Source organism: Oncorhynchus nerka, linkage group LG2 (genome assembly GCF_034236695.1).
Source record: "Oncorhynchus nerka isolate Pitt River linkage group LG2, Oner_Uvic_2.0, whole genome shotgun sequence".
NCBI classification, from domain to species: domain Eukaryota; kingdom Metazoa; phylum Chordata; class Actinopteri; order Salmoniformes; family Salmonidae; genus Oncorhynchus; species Oncorhynchus nerka.
In genome coordinates this window covers 41,903,569-41,923,361 of record NC_088397.1, presented here as the reverse complement: position 1 = coordinate 41,923,361, position 19,793 = coordinate 41,903,569, and the positions used below count along the sequence as shown (strand labels likewise).

Here is a 19,793-nt window from a genome sequence, read left to right as displayed (position 1 = left end):
GCTTAAAAAAATAAAGGGAGCACTAAAATAACACATCCTAGATCTGAATGAATGAAATATTCTTATTAAATACTTTTTTTCTTTACATAGTTGAATGTGCTGACAACAAAACCACACAAAAATGACCAATGGAAATCAAATTTATCAACCCATGGAGGTCTGGATTTGGAGTCACACTCAAAATTAAAGTGGAAAACCACACTAAAGGCTGATCCAACTTTGATGTAATGTCCTTAAAACAAGTCAAAATGAGGCTCAGTAGTGTGTGTGGCCTCCACGTGCCTGTATGACCTCCCTACAACGCCTGGGCATGCTCCTGATGAGGTGGCGGATGGTCTCCTGAGGGATCTCCTCCCAGACCTGGACTAAAGCATCCGCCAACTTCTGGACAGTCTGTTGGTGGATGGAGCGAGACATGATGTCCCAGATGTGCTCAATTGGATTCAGGTCTGGGGAACGGGCGGGCCAGTCCATAGCATCAATGCCTTCCTCTTGCAGGAACATCAGCCAGGAAGCATAGGAACTGAGAAGTGGTCTGTGGTTATCACCTGCAGAACCACTCCTTTATTGGGGGTGTCTTGCTAATTGCCTATAATTTCCATTTGCACAACACTGTGAAATGTATTGTCAATCAGTGTTGCTTCCTAAGTTGACAGTTTGATTTCACAGAAGTGTGATTGACTTGGAGTTACATTGTGTTGTTTAAGTGTTCCCTTTATTTTTTTGAGCAGTGTACTAACAGTAGTTCAAGATCAGCATAGCTGAGCTAGTTAGCTAGCGAAGCGATTCACATTTCTTACAAAGGGATTCACATTTCGATACTGCAGGGCAGCAGTATCGCTGGTTCAATTACTGTGTGTGTCCCTCTGTCTGCCTGTTGACTAGATGGGTAGGTCTAATAGCTTTAGTAAATACACACACAGCTTTATAATAACACACAGACACGCCCGTACACATGCATCCAGGCACGCACACACACTCTCACCCAGAGGTGACATGACATAGGGGGAACAAAGGGCACGTGCCCCCTCAGATTTGCCCTTGTTATTAAAATGTTAAACGTTAAATTAATTACTGAACATAGTTTTTAAGCCCACGTTTTATCAGAATTATTAATGAAAAAATCTTCCAGCTGTATTTTGCGGAGGGGGAACACTGACTAGACCAGGCAAAGGGTCTCCTCCCCCCATTCTCCTAAGTAAGAACAGAACTCCGATAGAAAAAGTATCCCGATTGGGTTTTAAACAGTTGCATGTAATAAAGTATCGATACATAAATAAATACATTTAAAAATGATTCCTTTGTTTCAACAATATTGTGCCAATATAACATAACTAATTTGTTGTATTCAGAGGGTGAACAGTGTATACAATGTGTGTTTTCTATTTGGACATTTAAGCAACTTTTGGAACAATCTTATGGGGTTTTTACAGGTTTTTCTGTTAGGATGTTTGCAGCCTCTATATGTTTGCAGCAAGTAGCCTATTATCGTTTCCCATTACTGGATCTTGGCTCTCTCCTTTTCATGAGGTTGTTTAGAAAGTTTCCTATTTTGACCAACAGGATCAGATACCACAGGCTCCAAACTGGTAACCAAAAACTCCATGACACGCAAGAGCTCAAAGTATGACCCGAGGTAGTCAGCACGCGAACAGCTGAAAGTGACACGTGCATGAAAAAATATGATCATATACTATGGTATGTAGTATTTACTGTGGTATATTGTAGTATTTACAGTTACCTATAGAATAAATAACATGGTAAAATAAAACTGTAGTATATACTGTAGTATTTACTGTAGCGTTTTTGCGGACTGTAGTATACTGTAGTGTTTAGGTTGAATTATTGTCAACATAGAAATTGAGGCTTTCTCCTTCAGGAAACCTACTGGTGAAATATTAAAACAACACATTTCCATAACCTGTGGGCAGGTAAGACTGCGCTTCTGCTCTTTTCTATAATCTGTAGGAAACATAATACATGGTCTATACTTGGCATGTAGGTTTGTTACTTATGGGTGGCACAAATTGCAATACACAGGAGTTGAATGTGCAGGGTATTTGCAAATGAAATACTGTAGTATATTTACAGTACCTTCAGAAAGTATTCACATCCCTTGACTTATTCCACATTTAGTTGTGTTATAGCCTGAATAAAAAATGGATTAAATATGCTTTTTCTCTCACCCATCTACACACAATACCCAATAATGACAGTAAAACATATTTTTTGAAATGTTTGCAAATGTATTTCAAATTAAAAACAGATATCAAATGTACATAACTATTCACACCCCTGAGTCAATACAAGTTAGAATCACCTTTGGCAGCAATTACAGCTGTGAGTCTTTCTGGGTACGTCTCTAAGAACTTTGCAAACCTGGATTGTACAATATTTGCACAATATTTTTAAATTCTTCAAGCTTTGTCAAGTTGGTTGCTGATAATTGCTAGACAGTCATTTTCTAGTCTTGCCATAGATTTTCAAGCCGATATAGGTCAAAACTGTAACTAGGCCACTCAGGAACATTCAATGTTGTCCTGGTAAGCAACTCCACTGTATATTTGGCATTGTCTTTTAGGTTATTGTCCTGCTGAAAGGTTAATTTGTCTCCCAGTGCCTGTTGGAAAGCAGACTGTACCAGGTTTTTCTCTAGGATTTTGCCTGTGTATAGCTTAATTCCTTTCTTTTTATCCTAAAAAACTCCCTAGTCCTTGCCGATGACAAGCATAACCATAACATGATCAAATCAAATTTTATTGGTCACATACACATGGTTAGCAGATGTTATTCCGAGTGTAGCAAAATGCTTGTGCTTCTAGTTCCGACAGTGCAGAAATATCTAACAAGTCATTTCTAGCAATTCCATAACAAATAACTAATGCACACATATCTAAGTAAAGGAATGGAATAAGACTATATAAATATATGGATGAGCAATGACCACGGCATAGACTAAGATGCAATAGATAGTAAATAATACAGTATATACATATGAGATGAGTAATGCAAGATATGTAAACATTATTAAAGTGGCATCATTAAAGTGACTAGTGTTCCATTTATTAAAGTGACCAATGATTTCAAGTCTGTATGAAGGTAGCATAAAAGGTCAAATAATAAGAAGAAGGTAGCAGCCTCTCTGTGCTAGTGATGGCTGTTTAACAGTCTGATGGACTTGAGATAGAACCTGTTTTTCAATCTCTCAGTCCCAGCTTTGATGCACCTGTACTGACCTCGCTATCTGGATGTCCCCAGTGATGCGTTGTGCAGACCGCACCACCCTCTGGAGAGCCCTGTGGTTGTGGGCGGTGCAGTTGCCATACCAGGCTGTGATACAGTCCGACAGGATGCTCTCAATTGTGAAACTGTAAAATTTTCGGAGGGTTTTAGGGGACGAGAAATTTATTCAGCCTCCTGAAGTTGAAGAGGCACTGTTGCGCCTTCTTCGCCACACTGTCTGTGTGGGTGGACCATTTCAGTTTGTCCGTGATGTGTATGCTGAGGAACTTAAAGCATTTGAAAAGTGGTACTCAGTGATGTGTTATGTTGGATTTGCCCCAAACATAACACTTTCTATTCAGGACATAAAGGTTATTTCTTTACCAATTTTTTGGCCGTTTTACTTTAGTGCTTATTGCAAACAGAATGCATGTTTTGGAATATTTTTATTCTGTACAAGCTTCCTTCTTTTCACTCTGTGATTTAAGGTTAGCATTGTGGAGTAACTACAATGTGGTTAATCCATCCTGTTTTCTCCTATCACAGCCTTTAAACTCTGTATCTGTTTTAAAGTCACCATTGGCCTTATGATGAAATCCCTGAGCGGTTTCCTTCCTCTCCAGCAACTTAGTTAGGAAGGAAGCCTGTATCGTTGTAGTGACTGGGTGTATCCATTAAGTAATTAACAACTACACCATGCTCAAAGGGATATTCAATGTCTGTTTATTTTTTTATCCACCTACCAATAGGTGCCCATCTATGCGAGGCATTGGAAAACCTACCTGGTCTTTGTGGTTTAATCTGTGTTTGAAATTCATTGCTCGACTGAGAGACCTTACAGATACAGTGCATTTTACCCCACATTATATTACCTTACAGCCTTATTCTAGAATATATTAAATCATTTTTCCACCTAATCAATCTACACACAATAACACATAATGACAAAAACAGGTTATTGCAAATAAAGAGAAAAAAAAGAAAAACAGAAATACCTTATTTACATAAGTATTCAGACTATTTGCTTGAGACTCGAAGTTGAGCTGTTTTCATTGATCATCCTTGAGATGTTTCTACAACTTCATTCGAATACACCTGTGCTAAATTCAATTGATTGGACATGACTTGGAAAGGCACACACCTGTCTATATATGGACCCACAGTTGACTGTGCATGTCAGAGCAAAAACCAAGCCATGAGCATGTCCGTAGCGTTCCAAGTCAGGATTGTGTCGAGGCACACATTTCGGCAGCATTTTTAAAATGTTTTTTTAATCCGTTATTTTACCAGGTAAGTTGACTGAGAACACATTCTCATTTGCAGCAACAACCTGGGAAATAGTTACAGGGGAGAGGAGGGGGATGAATGAGCCAATTGTAAACTGGGGATTATTAGGTGACCGTGATGGTTTGATGGCCAGATTGGGAATTTAGCCAGAACACCAGGGTTAACACCCCTACTCTTACAATTAGTGCCATGGGATCTTTAATGACCGCAGAGAGTCAGGACGCCGTTTAACATCCCATCTAAAAGACGGCACCCTACACAGGGCAGTGTCCCCAATCACTGCCCTGGGGTATTGGGATATGTTTTAGACCAGAGGAAAGAGTGCCTCCTACTGGCCCTCCAAAACCACTTCCAGCAGCATCTGGTATCCCATACAGGGACTGATCAGGACCAACCCTGCTTAGCTTCAGAAGCAAGCTAGCAGTGGTATGCAGGGTGGTATTCTGCTGGCTATAAAGCATATAAGCATTATAGGTCCCAAAGAACACAGTGGCCTCCATCATTCTTAAATGGAAGAAGTTTGGAACCACCAAGATTCTTCCTAGAGCTGGCCGCCCAGCCAATCTGAGCAATCGGGGGAGAAGGGCCTTGGTCAGGGTGGTGACCAAGACCCAAATGGTCACTCTGACAGAGCTCCAGAGTTCCTCTGTGGAGATGGGAGAACTTTCCAGAAGGACAGCCATCTCTGCAGCACCACCAATCAGGTCTTTATGGTAGGGTGGCCAGACAGAAGCCACTCCTCAGTAAAAGGCACATAACAGCCCACTTGAAGTTTGTCAAAGGGCACCTAAAGGACTCACAGATCATGAGAAACAAGATTCTCTGGTCTGATGAAACCAAGATTGACCTCTTTGGCCTGAATGCCAAGCTTCACGCCTGGAGGAAACCTGGCACCATCCCTACGGTGAAGCATGATGGTGGCAGCATCATGCTGTGGGGATGTTTTTCAGCAGCAGGGACTGGGAGACTAGTCAGGATTGAGGGAAAGATTGTAGCGTCATTCCCAAGAAGACTCAAGGCTGTAATTTCTGCCAAAGGTGCTTCAACAAAGTACTGAGTAAAGGGTCTGAATAGTTATGTAAATGTGATATTTCAGTTTTTTATTTGTAATAAATTTGCAAAAATAAAATAAATGTTTTTGCTCTGTCATTATGAGTTATTGTTTTTATCTATTTTAAAATAAGACTAATGTAACAAAATGTTGAAAAAGTCAAGGGGTCAGGTTTAAAAAAAAAAAATGTTACTGCTTTGTCATTATTGGGGTATTGTGTGTAGATAAACAATTTTATCAAATTTAGAATAAGGCTGTAACGTACCGATGTGGAAAAGTCAAGGGGTCTGAATACTTTCCCAATGCACTGTAATTGTATGTGGGGAACAGTGATGAGGTAGTCATTCAAAAATCATGTTAAACACTACTATTGCAAACAGAATGAGTCCATGCAACATGTCATGTTACTTGTTAAGCACATTTTTACTCTTGCACTTATTTAAGCCTGCCATAACAAAGGGGTTGAATACCTGTGGACTCAAGACATTTTAGCCTTTAATTTTTAATGAATTAGTAAAAATGGATAAAAACATAATTCCACTTTGATATAGGCCAGTGAAACAAAATCTCAATTTTAGAATGGACATTGAATAATGGGACAGTTGGAAAAGACATCGGGACAGTTGGAAAAGATATCGGGACACCTTGCAATCATGACGCAATATGCGCATGTAGACCGCACTTGTTACAGAAAGCTAAACCAACAACCACACAAACCGAAATTGGTTACATTGTAACCACAGGTCCAACTGGGGAAAACTTACCGAGCTAGCATTGATTTGTTAACGCGGTGAGTGATGAACGTGAATTTCTCCGGTCCCTATGTAAGCCTAGTGTTTGAAATGCAATGTGATCTCCTTGTAATGAACAGTGTCAAGTGTCCTGACGAGAAGGCAAACTTTTCTAGCTACGCCAGGAAAAATCGGGCATCATCAGCTCATTGTTATGGTTGTATCCAAATTAATGTCAATAGAAAACAGCTTAAATAAACACAAATGCAGCTACTTTGCTGTTGTTTTGACTGCAGAGGTCATGACTGTGTTAGCCATAGCTAGTTGGCTCATCAATATCAACAATACCCCATAATGGCAAAGCAAAAACAGGTTTTCAGAAAGATTTGTAAATGTATAAAAATATAAACAAAATGATATCACATTTACATAAGTATTCAGACCCTTTACTCAGTACTTTGTTGAAGCACCTTTGGCAGTGATTACAGCCTTGAGTTCAGCCTTCATCAGACCGGAGAATATTGTGTCTCATGGTCTGAGAGTCCTTTAGGCATCTGTTGGCAAACTCCAAGTGGGCTGTCAAGTGCCTTTTACTGAGGAGTGGCTTCCGTCTGGCCTGTTTGGTGGAGTACTGCAGAGATGGTTGTGCTTCTGGAAGGTTCTCCCTCTCCACAGAGGAACTCTGGAGCTCTGTCAGAGTGACCATCACGTCTGTGACCAAGGCCGTTTTCCCCAAATTCTCATTTTTACCGGGCGGCCAGCTCTAGGAAGAGTCTTGGTGGTTCCAAACTTCTTCCATTTATGAAAGGGAAAGGAAAGGGGGATACTTGATGGAGGCCAATGTGTTCTAGGGGACCTTCAATGCTGCATACATTTTTTGGTACCCTTCCCCATATCTGTGCCTTGACACAATCCTGTCTCTGAGCTCTAGGGACAATTCCTTCGACCTCATGTCTTGGTTTTTGCTCTGACACGCACTGTCAACTGTGGGACTTTATATAGACAGGTGTGTGCCTTTCCAAATCATGTCCATTCAATTGAATTTACCACAGGTGGACTCCAATCAAGTTGTTGAAACATCTCAAGGATGATCAATGGAAGCTGGATGCACCTGAGCTCAACTTCGAGTCTAATAGCAAAGGTTCTGAATACTTATGTAATAAGGTATTCCTGTTTTGTATGTTTAATACATTTGCAAAAAAATCTAAAAACCTGTTTTCGCTTTATCATTATGGGGTATTGTGTGTAGATTGATGAGGGAAAAAAAAGATTTTATACATTTTTGAATAATGTTGCAACGTAACAAAATGTGGAAAAAGTCAAGGGGTCTGAATACTTTCCAATTGTACTGTATCTGACTAATCGAAAAAAAAAAAATCTAGCAACAAAAAGATGAGAAAGTCTGAATTATACTATTAAAAAAAAATCTAAGATTTGCAACTGTGGTATAAACATCTTTGTTCTGTACGTTACAATGCAAAGGGACTCAGCGTCCATTATTGCCAAGGTAATGTACAGAATGTCTGTGTTTATCCCTTACGTATACTACGTATTACGTATACGGAACATAAAGAACGAACAACTGGGTCACATCCATGAAAATCGAACTAATCAACCAAACGACTGAGCCGTGTCTCTAGTGACCAAAAGACGAGAAAGTATGAATTCTCTTATAAAATACAATTCTATAGTAAGTATTGTAGGTGTGTTGGGTAGTATCCAGATTTTCATACTGTCATACGGTATTTCGAAATACCCTGGTTTACGGTATAAACGGTAAATCGCCCAAGCCTATGCTGTAGTATTCGTAAACTGTAATATTTTTTAGTGTTGGCAGCTGTATATCACCACATCTGGCTGACTAAGTCAGGGGTTAGCCTAAATTATTAAGATAAGGTTCTGATTACGTGTGTGGGAAAAAATATTTAGAGAAACCTAGCTTACAACTGAATAGAGAAATATAATGGAAATGATTTGCTAAATGACTCACTTTTGCGCCAGATGCAAAAACCATATGGAATTTTCCATTCATCTAAACAATGGACATAGCGCATTTTGGATATTGCATTTAGTGGAATAAAAATAAAGCACACCTGAAGTAAATGTTTTAAAAGTTTGCAATAATTCATACACATAGAAAGGGACCCATGAGCCTTAATTTCAGATGAAAAAATGCAAACGTGGAAAAAATTGTGTTTATCGCGTTTCGAAAATAAACTCTTCATATTTACGAGATTGGATATTGGTACTACTACCTCTAATTTATGTTTTCCAGCCCTAAGGAGTTTTCCTCACTGTCGTGTCTGGTCTTTAAAGAGAAGAGATAGCCGGACAGAATTATCCACCTTGACCTTTGTAATAAAAGATACAGGAAATGAACAATGACATATGATCCCAGCTGGTCACTGTTGTAAAATATATGCCATTTCACAGACGCCTCAAAGATTTTCTGCTAAAAAGTGCAAGCTTCATTAATTCAAACATGTGGGTTTCCATGCCTAGAATGTCCAGTGTTATTACTTTGTCATTCACATTCATATTTACAGTTTTTCTCATTCGCGTACAAGCAATTGTTGGATCTGTTTCGAAACGTATCTAAAGCAGAACAGCAATGATCAAATGCTCAAATACATTTACCAAACACATTTTCTTAGTACCTGACTTGGATATCTTAGACCACCTTTTGCAAATGTCATTGAATACAAAATGTACTGTTAAATGTTTTGTTCACAGAATATGAACACATTGTTTTCATCAGAGGAGAAATCTGTGCAATTGTGTTAATAATCAATGCTTACTGCACTGAATTCAAAATCACTCCATCAGTGTATTACTTTGTAAAATGGAAAGATCTAGTCAACGGGGACTGTCATATTGTTATGATTTTTTTTTGCATGCAGAGATGCAGAAAATGAAGTTAGGTTACTTATACATGACATTGGGTTACTCCTAAGTTATCATCTCCATCATTGTGGCCTTCCACTATAGAGCTTTGCTTAGATGTGGATTTAGGCCTGTACATTCATATCAGTTGTGTTCCTCCATTGTATTCACCTTATTTCTATTGTGGACTGTACACCAATTGAAAGTCTACAAAACTATACATAAACCAACCTTTGTATTGAATACATGGAATTGGATTGTGATGATACTGATGAATAAATCCTGCACACAATGTGCTTATTATTTCATACATATTTTTTCCTCAGGAATCATTTTGGATTTGAGCTGTATGAAAATGTTTGGTAAAATATGCATACAAAGAGAGCAATTGCCCAGAATTCTAGACCTTTGGATAGTTGTACTTCCAATTTTGATCATGATTTAGTGATTGCAAAGAAAATGTATTGATCTATTCTGACTTTTAGAACAGACACATGTTATTTTTTGTCTGCTTGCACTCAAGAGAGAAGAATGGTTGTGTTAGTCTTTTTGTGGGCAGTCATGTTTTTGAATGAATGTATTTGCAATCCAAAGAGCTCTATTTTCATGTCATCCAACAAATGTAAGCGCCTGGAGTTTGCTGAAAGGCATTGAACATTTTTTGATCAACAACCAAATGATCATCGCCACTGTTTAATTCTCAAGAAACACAATTTGTTAAAGATGGAATCCACATTAGGGGAAACAGCACCACTGTCCACCCCAAAACCTTTGCTATTGTTTTTGTTTTGTGGACAAAATGGAGGTGAGGTGCGTCGAGCAGTGTGGTCAAAAAAAATTGCAGTATAGATTCTGCTGTTCCGTCGTTGTGCAATAATGTCAGAGAGAACAAAATGAATGTTTGTTGTTTGCAGTAACTTCTTTGTTGTTGTTATATCACAAACGGACGTGGCAGTTTCACCCAGTTTCACTTGGATTTCAATTTTGTACATGTTGAAATGTAAAGCTGTTTTTTAAATGTTTAGTCAAGTGACTACTATCTATAGGGTCACATAGTGAATGGCAACAGTAGAATTCCAGTGTGTAGAACAGCTTTTGCCCAATCAGCATTTTCTGTAAAAGCTGTTCACCACTGCAACCAACTTCCCGAAAAACGTAGAATGTATAGCTATTGTCAGTGCGTTTACACAAAGACTGAAACAGTGCTTAAAAGAACAGTAGAGTTGTAGCCATTATTAACCTTTTTTTCCTGTGTGGTTTGGTGATGTTTTTTTTTTACTGTTTTTACAACTTATATTTCCAATAGCAATGTGTCCGATGATTATTATGTACAACGTCTTTACTACTGTGTGGTAACGTTTCTGTGTCAACGATCGTTATAAGGAGTGGACCAAGATGCAGCGTGGTATGTTTCCATCCTCTTTATTAGGAAAAGAAACTCAAAGAAAAACAATAAAGCGAAAAACGAAACGTGAAGCTCAAAGTAGTGCTCACAGGCAACTATACCTAGACAACATCCCACAAAGCACAATGGGGAAATGGCTGCCTAAATATGATACCCAATCAGAGACAACGATAAACAGCTGCCTCTGATTGGGAACAATAGGCCAACAATATATATATATATATATATTCACCTAGATTCACCTAGTTTTATTAATGTCAGATGCTTACTTGTTTATATGTTCACCTTTCCAGGTACTGCAGATAGAAATTAGCTGTTGGCTAAATCTGGTCTGACACATCTGTTCTCAAGTGCACTGAGTGTCATGTCACACCCTAATCTGTTTTACCTGTCTTTTTTCTTGTCTCCACCCCCCTCCAGCTGTGGCCCATCTTCCCAGTATCCCCTGTGTATTTAAATCTGTGTTCTCTGTTTGTCTGTTGCCAGTTCGTCTTGTATTGTCAGGTCTTACATGCGTTCTTTCCCACCATCCTGTTTCTCTAGTTCTGATTCCTAGTTTTACCTGGTTCTGACCATTCTGCCTGCCCTGACCCTGAGCCTGCCTGCCGTCCTGTACCTGCCTGATTCTGACCTGATTACGAACCTCTGCCAGCCCTGACCGCGAGCCTGCCTGCCGTCCTGTACCTGCCTGACTCTGACCTGATTACAAACCTCTGCCTGCCCTCGACCTGCCCTTTGCCTGCCCTGTGTCTCTAATAAATAATAGGAGAACTGTACTATCCGTCTCCAGTGTCTGCATCTGTGTCATATCCTGAGTCATGATCCTGAGACTGTTTTGTTGTACTGTACATTGTCCCTGTTAAAATATACGTAATAATAACAATACGTAATAATTTAAAGACTTTGAAGGATTTTCTCCATTGATGGAAAATGCTGCAGTTTGTGGAATACCTAGATACTGGCCATCTCATTCAAGGATTTCTATGTTAAATTTGTACATTTGAAGCATTTCATTTCAAAATGCTATATATCCATTTTCAGAATTGTTGGTAAATTAGCTTTTATTGTTTAAAGAAATTATGAAAGATATTGGTTATTTTTTTCACTATCCAATCATGGCATTGTTCAATGACAAATCTATCACTTGATGGGTTAAATTTCAAAGAGACAAATAATCATGTTTTTTGTGCAAAATGCTATACATCCACCTCACACTCAGTGAAATAAGTAGTACTGCTAGGTTTTACACAATCCAATGTAACAAATTACTACATTTTTAATAAAGAACTGTATAAAAAGTATGTATTTGTGACATCAATATGTTTTCAGATTTCTCTGAGGATTATATCAAATGTAAATGTACTGACCATTGTGATGAATTGTGCTTATTGACATTACTCATTGACATTGTTGCCAATGATGGGGAATAACCAATCGCAATTGAGGCATCGACATTCGTGCAAGCTTCAGACAACCACCAATGAACGTGACTGTACATCAAATGTTGCAATGGTAAAACGTTTTATTTAATTTTCGCCTGACACAAGCACATTGATCACTCTTAATTCTTTGCTAATATGTTGGTATGCATAATATTTTATTACAAATTATGGTGCTTGTCAACACACTCTTCACTCCCATTTAACAACTCTAAATTGATGTAATGTTTAAATGCTGAAATGTCTTGAGTCAACAAGTATTCAACCCCATTGGCAAGTACAAATAAGTCGAGGAGAAAAGTTATGTAAATTGCTTAACAAGTTACATAATTAGTTGCATAGACTCACTCTGTGTGCAATAATAATGTTAAACATGTTTTTTTAAGGACTACTTCATCTCTGTACCCAACGCAGATTAAACCACAAAGACCAGGGAGGTTTTCCAATGCCTCGCAAAGAAGGGCACCTATGGGTAGATTGGTAAAAATAAAAGAGCAGACATTTAATATCCTTTTGAGTATGGTGAAGTTATTAATTACACTTTGGATGGTGTATCAATACACCCAGTCACTACAAAGATACAGGCGTCCTTCCTAACTGCCGGAGAGGAAGTACACCGCTCAGGGATTTCACCATGAAGCCAAAGGATGACTTTAAAACACTTACAGAGTTTAATAGCTGTGATAGGAGAAAACTGAGGATGGATCAACAACATTGTAGTTTCTCCACAATACTAACCTATTTGACAGAGTGAAAAGAAGGAACCCTGTAATAGTGCAAAAAATGTGGCAAAGAAATTAACTTCATGTCCTGAATACAAAGTGTTATATTTGGGGCAAATCCAACACAACACATTACTTATTACCACTCTCCATATTTTCAAGCACAGTGGTGGCTGCATCATGTTATGGGTATGCTTGTAATCATGAAGGACTGAGGAGTTTTTCAGGAAAAAATCAACTGAAAGGTGCTAAGCGCAGGCAAAATCCTAGATGAAAACCTGGTTCAGTCTGCTTCCACCAGACATTGGGAGATGAATTCACCTTTCAGCAGGACAATAACCTAAAACACAAGGCCAAATCTACACTGGAGTTGATTACCAAGAAGAAAGTGAATATTCCTGAGTGGCCGAGTTATAGTATTGACCTAAACCAAGACTTGAAAATGGTAGTCTAGCAATGATCAACAACCAATTTAACAGAGCTTGAAGAATAAAAAAAATTATTGGCAAATGTTGCACAATCCAGGTGTGGATAGCTCTTAGAGACTTACCCAGAAAGACTCACAGCTGTAATCGCTGCCAAAGGTGTTTCCACAAAGTATTGACTAAAGGGTATGAAATAAGATACAGTTGAAGTCGGAAGTTTACATACACTGAGGTTGCAGTCATTAAAACACATTTTTCAACCACTCCACAAATGTCTTGTTGACTAACTATAGTTTTGGCAAGTCGGTTAGGCCGACTTTGACCCAAGTTAAACCATTTAAAGGCAATGCTACCAAATACTAATTGAGTGTATGTAAACTTCTGACTGGGAACGTGATGAAAGAAATAAAAGCTGAAATAAATAATACTCTCTATGTCATGAATCTCGCCGAAGATGGTGCCTCTTCCTGTTCGGGCGGTGCTCGGCGGTCGTCGTCGCCTGGCTATTAGCTGCCATCGATTCCCTTTCAGTTTGTTTCTGTTTATTGGGTTTAATTGGGGACACCTGTTTTGAGTTAGTGTTTGTTTGTAGGCTATTTAAGGGCACTAGGCCCGCTGGGTATTTGTGCGGGCTTGTTTCCTGTTATCTATGTATGAGTGTTATCAGTATTTTTCCGGACAGTTTTTAGTCCGTTGTATTTTGGGACGGGTTGTTTCATGCGCCCTGGTGTTTTGCATGTCGTGGTTCCACAGTCTATGGAATAAAATATCCACGTACTGAATTACCTGCTCTCTGCGCTTGTCTCCTCCACTCACCATCGTTAGAAGTTGTAACACTCTACTCTATTATTCTGACATTTCACATTCTTAAAATAAAGTGGTGATCCCAACTGACCTAAAACAGGGAATTTTTACTAGAATTAAATGTCAGGAATTGTGAAAAACTGAGTTTAAATGTATTTGGCTAAGGTGTATGTAAACTTCTGACTGTATTGCTGTATTTAATTTTCAATAAATGTGTAAACGTTTCTAAAAATAGGTTTTCAATTTGTCATTATGGGCTATTGTGTGTAGATAGGTGAGAGAAAAAAAAATATTTCATTAATTTCGAATTCAGGCTGTATGAATAATTTTTGAAGGCACTGTATAGGCATGCCTAATTTAGGCATATTTTTTAATACTTTCAAGTGTCAGTTCCAAATATCTCTAATGCTTCCTCCAGCACTAGTTTTTTTTATGTGAGTGATATCAGAATGCACTCACTGATCCAAAATGTGATTGTTACGCAGCAGGAGAGTTAACCCACGCTGCCCTCAAACCAAGTCACGCTGCCTGCTAATTATCTATAGTTTATGTTTAAACTTGTCAATTTATAATTAGAGGCCCAAGTTCCCGAGTTGGAATTCCGACTTGGATTTACCGTTCAAAAAGTTTTTTACAAGTCGGAGCTCGTTTTTTCCGAGTTCCCAGTTGTCATGAACGCATTTAGGTTGGAAGTCTGAGATTTCCGTGTTTCCAGTTCCAAGTTGTTTTGAACGCATCATCAGATTGTAATTTCGGGGTTGCCAGTTTAGACCCCCCTTTCCCGGGGTTTTATTTTTATTTAGCGTATTAACTTATTCTGTGTTTGCCCCTCCATTTATTGATAAAACCCCCATCATAGTAATATTTCCTGCATCATATCCCCCCATGATACCTTCTCCCATTTCTACGACATATGGACTTGAAACCCCCTCACAAATGTAATTATACCCCCCAGAAACCCCCCTAAAATGGTTTCATCCCTGTTTAGCTTTCATACTACGGTTAGGATACGCAGTAGGCTTGGATTTGGTTGATGATCTGTGAGGTGATAACATTTGACATGCTTTGTGATTTGTCAAAAACGGGTAACAACTTGTCAAGTCATGTGCTGAAAAGTGGCCAAACTAAGTTAATATTTTTCAGGCAATGGGCGCAGACATCTTTGACTTTGACTTTTAGCTGTGTTCGAATACCCATACTAACATACTGTATACTACATACTTAATGAGTATATACTACATACTATGTACTATTAGTTCATTTTAGTATACTGTAAATGAATGGTACCCTTTCAGTTGAGCGTACTAGCGCTACGCCTGTCTACCGGAAGTTGACGCTGTTGCTATGCAACCTCTTGCTAGCTTGTTAGCATAACAAATTACTAGCTGGCCATCTTACGACTTTGGGTGTGTTTGTCAATTCAATACGGAGGGCCAGAATGCGCTCAGAGTGCACCCTGTGCATTCGTAAATTCAGAGCGTTGTCAGTTTGTCCGCTTGTAAATTCAGAGTGTTTCCCTCTCGGAGTATTCAGAGTGCACACTGGATGCTCTGGCAGAGTAGTAGGGTTATTCTGAGCATTCTGACCTCACAAAAGCAGTCAAGCACCCAAGCTAACTGGCTAACGTTGGCTAGCTTGCTAGCTACTTCCAGACACAAATGAGAGAACACCTCACTCTGACCCTTTTACTCGCCCTAACAGAGCTGGTTAGGCTGTTATCCAGAGCATTGGTGACTAACTGTGCTGCTGGCAACTATTTAAATGCCCTTTTTTGCTGTACTTAACTGACACCATCCATATTCAACGGGTGTTTGAGTGTCCATAAAATTCATCAGTTATTCTGCGCTCTGGTACACTCAGATGGGAGTGTTCTGAAATCAGATTAGATAGCCAGAGCGAATTTACGAACGCACCCGAATTAACAATATCCATTGAGAATGCACAACGACTATACCACTTAACTAAGCTAAGAATAGGTCATTAAAGATCCCATGGCACTTGTCGTAAGAGTAGGGGTGTTTACCCCGGTGTCAACCCCGGTGTCCTGGCTAAATTCCCAATCTGGCCCTTAAACCATCATGGTCACCTGATAATCCCCAGTTTACAATTGGCTCATTCACCCCCTTCGTCTCCCCTGTAACTATTCCCCAGGTTGTTGCTGTAAATGAGAACGTGTTCTCAGTCAACTTACCTGGTAAAATAACGGATAAATAAATAAAAATATATTTATTATAATGGCAAGTCCGATGTATTAGTAGCCAACTGACGTTAGGTAGCTAGCTAACATTCTGCTGTAATGATATGCTATGCGTTTTTTTTTTCATTTTTTTTTCACCTTTATTTAACCAGGTAGGCAAGTTGAGAACAAGTTCTCATTTACAATTGCGACCTGGCCAAGATAAAGCAAAGCAGTTCGACACATACAACGACACAGAGTTACACATGGAGTAAAACAAACATACAGTCAATAATACAGTAGAAACAAGTCTATATACGATGTGAGCAAATGAGGTGAGATAAGGGAGGTAAAGGCAAAAAAAGGCCATGGTGGCAAAGTAAATACAATATAGCAAGTGGAATGGTATGGTTGGAATGGTAGATTTGCAGTGGAAGAATGTGCAAAGTAGAAATAAAAATAATGGGATGCAAAGGAGCAAAATAAATAAATAAATAAATAAAATAAATACAGTAGGGAAAGAGGTAGTTGTTTGGGCTAAAATTATAGGTGGGCTAGTAAGGATAGAATAGCTAACAAATTGTCAGCCAACATAATGTATAACGTTATTTGAAAAGTCATTACTTTATTACATTGCTCAACATAATTAGTTAAAGAAATTCATTTGTATCCGTTCTCGTCAGACTTCGGTTGCATATTTTCCAACATTTTCCAACAGATTCTTCAAATCTGAAAACGTTGAAGCCACGCCCATTTTCGGAAGAGTTGCATTATGGGCCCTGAAAGCACGGAAATAGTGCTTGCATACTTCGGATTTTGGTGAATGTAGTACGGCATCCGGGAACTTTTGGTATACTAACTATATCCATAGTATGACCAATAAGCATACTACATACTCGATTTACATCACAAATAGTACGGTTAGTGCAGTTAGTATGAGTATTCGAACACAGCTTTTGTTTATTTGCCTCTTATAGTGAATGGCATTCCGGGATTAGGTTTTCGCTTGTCAAATATAAACAAACATGTGTGCCATCATCAAGAATGTACCTGCTGTTAGCTTAGCTGACATGCATCTCTTTTTAAACAATATTACATTTCTCCCTTGTGCTCACCAGAAATGTGGTACATTGTAAACAAGTCTAGCTTTTAGGTTGCTTAGTTATGTTTAGTTTTTTTGTCAGCTCAACCTGTTATTTAGACTGGTTTATGGAATAAGTTTGGCTGTGAATGTGTTCCGTTTGATGTTATGATGACGAAGTTCGCATTTATCTTTTACAATAAATGGTGAAATTTAGAAATAAACTTGTGAAGACTTTTATTTCCAATCAGTACCAAACATTGTTTCTATGGTTTTCAGGCAACATGTCATGGGCGTAGTAAGAAGTGGACCAAAGTGCAGTGTTGTGAGCGTACGTTATTTTAAAATGTCGCCAACAAAACAACAAACGAAAGAAAGACACAACCGTGAAGCTTACTGGGCAAAGTGCCACTAACAAAATTAACTACCCACACTGAAAGGAGGGAAAAAGGGCTACCTAAGTATGATTACCAATCAGAGACAACGATAGACAGTTGTCCCTGATTGAGAACCATACCCGGCCAAAACATAGAAATAAAGAAACATAGAAAACAAAACATAGAATGCCCACCCCATATCACACCCTGACCTAACCAAATAGAGAAATAAAACGGCTCTCGAAGGTCAGGGCGTGACACAACAATCCTGTTTAGACGTGTTTGTCGCGTCATACGTTTCTACTGTTCCAATCACATATTTGCGATGGCACAATGCAGGGACCACTCAACAATGATCACAAATATGTGATCATACGCGTCAAAGGGCCAACAATGTGTTAGTGCGCTCAAAAGGGATAACTTGAAATAACATGATGTAGGTTAATTAAATCATCTAAAGAAAAATACAGTGCCTTCAGAAAGTATTCATACCCTAACCCTACCCTAGCTAAAAAAGTAGCAAGTAGTTGCAAAGTTACTAATTAGCTCAAATTGTATGTGATGAGATTGGACCACGTTATACCCCCTGACCAACCACCCTCCTTTCGTTTTGCCTTATGTTCCCTACTGTGTTTTTTTTTTTTACAAAACCATACGTAACATATCATACTAATTTGAGGGTCCCGGATTTACTTTACTATGTTACGTCTAGTCTTTGAGACCAAACTGGCATTCATTGATATGCTGTATATATAAACACATTAGCTAGCAGCCAACCTGCTGGAACCAATCCCATGCAATCTCGGTAAAATACTGTAAAATACAAACCCCAACCCCAAGTAATGCATTGTATTGTTGTTTTACGGTAACTTACAGGCAACTGGATGCATGTAAGTTACAGTAAAAACAGCAGGATGAGTTTTACAGTGTAGTTCAAATATATTTCATTTTGTGTAACATAAGAAACATAATCAAAGACGTAGATAGGAACAACAGGTAGATATTTCAAATGTAAAACTGTGGACATGCACATCCCACACACACAGCCCTTATACCCACCCCCCCATTTAGAATGTGGACTGGTGCCAGTATTGGTGTAGAGCAGATGGGAGGCTAGTGGGGGATGGAGGGATTGGAGGGAGGAGGGGAGGAGGGAGTATATCTATCTGTAATTTCTAACAAGCTGTGAGACTGTGAGCCAGGCAGGGCCAGGTCAGTGTCACAGGACAGGAGGACACACACTCTTCACTTTGACACACACACACATGTGCACGGACGTACAGATGAACACACAAACACACTCACACAAATATACTCACACAAACACACACACACTTCACCCCGACACCTCCCTGCCAGTATTCCTACTGTGGCCGCCAGGCATTCCTGCTAATTATATCACTAGTTAATGATCCAAGGCAAACAAAGACTGGAGAGGATGAGACACACGCTCCCTCTCTCTCTATCTCTCTCTCTCTCTCTCTCTCTCTCTCTCTCTCTCTCTCTCTCTCACACTCTTTCTTTGTTTTGTGTGTGTGTATCTCTCTCTCTGTATCTTTTACACTCTCTGTCTCTGATTCTCTGTCTCTCTCTCTCTCTGAATCTCTGACTCTCCCCGTCTTATTCTCAACCTGCATACTTCCGGTACTTAGTGGTACAAAATGATGGAGGAGTGTCTTGTAGAGTATACGGTTGTTGTTGGAGACCCCCGTTCTCAGTTATAGGTAAGAGAGAGAGGAAAGAAGGAAAATGTGTATGAGAGAGAGAGGAAAGAGAAAGAGAAAAAGACAGAGGAAGAGCAAGAGTGCAAAAAACATATACAAAGAGGGAGCGGTGATGAATTTGGGGACAACAAAGTCAAAGAAGACAATCCCATCCACTCTGGCATCCCTCACGTGGCGGAGACACCTTTCCCACAATACACCTCTCCAGGGATTGGTGACCTTCAGGAACAGTCGTTAGCTAGCATAGTTACTCTACTGCACGTGTGTCCGTGCGTGTGTGTGTGTGTGTGTGTGCGACTGTTTTCAGCCACAGGGGACAAGAATAGGAACTGGGTTCTTCTGAGGCCCTGACACATTCACTCACACAGACAGACAGACATCTGTTTCTGTAAAAGAAAATGTTTCAAAATATGCAACCAAGCTTCCACCATCTTGAGGGCGATGATAAACACCTGAGAGGTGGTGA

The 19,793-nt window shown here is 39.2% G+C and overlaps 1 protein-coding gene and 1 long non-coding RNA gene across 2 annotated transcripts in view; one reads left to right on the top strand and one right to left on the bottom strand.

Moving 5' to 3' along the window:
* LOC115135414 (uncharacterized) overlaps positions 1-11,869 on the top strand; it is a 29,354-nt gene extending 17,485 nt beyond the window's left edge. Inside the window, exon 3 of the long non-coding RNA XR_010464416.1 lies at positions 11,000-11,869. This is a non-coding gene — a long non-coding RNA (uncharacterized LOC115135414). The remainder of the gene's footprint in view (positions 1-10,999) is intronic.
* Positions 1-19,793, bottom strand: part of LOC115135411 (neurexophilin-2-like) — a 94,084-nt gene that overhangs the window by 36,360 nt on the left and 37,931 nt on the right. The gene's annotated exons all lie outside the window — the stretch shown is intronic.